General features: G+C 34.1%; 1 long non-coding RNA gene across 2 annotated transcripts in view; it reads left to right on the top strand.

Moving 5' to 3' along the window:
* LOC128249660 (uncharacterized) overlaps nucleotides 1–1,932 on the top strand; it is a 445,267-nt gene extending 443,335 nt beyond the window's left edge. For both annotated transcript variants that reach the window (XR_008265770.1, XR_008265771.1), the window contains exon 4: nucleotides 967–1,932. This is a non-coding gene — a long non-coding RNA (uncharacterized LOC128249660). The remainder of the gene's footprint in view (nucleotides 1–966) is intronic.
* The last annotated feature ends 46 nt before the right edge of the window (nucleotides 1,933–1,978 follow it).

Below are 1,978 nucleotides of genomic sequence, written 5' to 3'. Positions count from 1 at the left end.
TGTGTGTGTACGTGCGCGTGTGTGTGTATGTGTGTGTGTGTGTGTATAAAATCACAATACACCACTGGTGATATTCTGGACATTTAAGAAAGTTTAGGTCAGGGAAAATACATCTAACTAAAAGTTTATAGAATTATTTCCTGAGTTCAGTTACTGTGACATGTGAAGAGTTTCATTCTCTTCAGGTGAGCATGAAAGATGAAAACTAGACAGTTGACACCTCATCGCAAAGTGGAGGTGTAGCTGTGTCATAGGATGTTTCCTACCCTGCCACGTTGTCCTGGATTCAGTCCCACTGCGTGGTACCTTGGCCTAGTATCTGCTACTATAGCCTCTGATCGACCAAAGCTTTAAGAGTGTATTTGCTAAACGGCAACTGAAAGACGGTTCATCGTGTATATGTGTATATGTGTGTGCGTTCTATATTTATCACCCATCACTGCTTGGTATAGTGTGTTGGTGTCCTCACGTCTCTGCAACCTGACGGTTTGACAAAATAGTGTGTTAAAGTAGTCGGCTTTAAAAAAGTACTAGGTTTTATCCCTTTGACTAAAATTCAAGGCAGTGCCCCAGCATAGCTTCAGTCTGATGACTGTAAAAGAAGACTGTTGAAACCGCTTTACAAGCTAGTGATAGTCCTGTTTTTTAACCTAACTTCACCAATGACACTAAAGAAATACTTATTTAGCATAATAAATATACTATTTCGTATACATCTTTATTGATAACTCATGTTATACTGTCATGATAATTCATGTTATACGGTTACGATAATTAAAATTAAATATGTGTGTGTCTATGTGTGTTTAAAGGCTTTTGTATGACTAATTTAGTACAATGTTTGATATTAAATGTATGATGTTGATACAGTCATGTTGGTTGTTATTTAGAATTCTACGAGTTATTTAAAATAATTACATTTCTCTGGACTATGTTATTTAAAATTTTGTTTTCTTTTATTTTCAGAATAATTACAACAAAGGTTCAACGTTCGTCAAACAATATGGACCAATAAACAAGGAATTTACCAGTAATATCAACGTTCTCCTACACATATATAAGAAATCAAAGGAATTCACCAACTTACGTCAGATAAAACATAAAATGTAGACAACTAAGACGAAATCGACGACAAAAATCAGTGAAATTCTAAAATTATTTGTCTTTTGTGAATATATCGTGATTTAATGAGATATAAGAAACATTCACAGCATTTTTATGAGAGTTTACCAAATTTTACGAGAGTTCACCAGATTGCATAAAAGCTCACGGGATTTTACCAAACTTCACGAAATTTTACAATATTTCACGAGATTTTGCAAGAGTTCACGAGAGTTTCCTCAGTTAATCATCTAATATCAACACAATGGGTGATATGGTCAGTAGCTGTTTAAAAACTGTCGGTCTTGAACCAGTTGAGGCGAAATCGGTGCAGTATAACCGGAAACGGAAGCAAAGTGTTCAAGTAACTGAATATATGAAAACGAAACGCCACAACGAACTCGAGAAATACTACCGTGATAAGTATGCTCCTCGACGGCAGTCGTCGCCTTGTATCGACCAATTAACACTTGACATTCCTGTACCCACAGAGCAGGTACGGAGGTCTTCGATGAACTTCTAAGAATAAAAAAAGGATATTTTGTATGTTCACCTTGGAACAAGTGACACAAAGTTTTGTGAGCAATGTTAATTGATGAAGAAGCTCCAGTCACTGTTTTCGTTTTGTTTGGAAACAAGTGTTAAATTTTGGTCGAAAATCTCTCGTCATTGAGCATATACTTTCACCTCGAGTAATGACCGTCAAGAAATAGCAAAAGTATATTCAAATATGCATATGTTCATATAATAACGCATACGTTTATATACATTCATACACATAGAAATATACATACATCTACATATGTACATTATATATATTTATATATAATATATATATATATATATATATATATATATATATATATATATATATATA

Source organism: Octopus bimaculoides, chromosome 17 (assembly GCF_001194135.2).
Source record: "Octopus bimaculoides isolate UCB-OBI-ISO-001 chromosome 17, ASM119413v2, whole genome shotgun sequence".
NCBI classification, from domain to species: Eukaryota; Metazoa; Mollusca; class Cephalopoda; order Octopoda; family Octopodidae; genus Octopus; species Octopus bimaculoides.
Note: the sequence above shows the minus strand (reverse complement) of the source record. Positions and strands in the feature narration are given on the sequence as shown.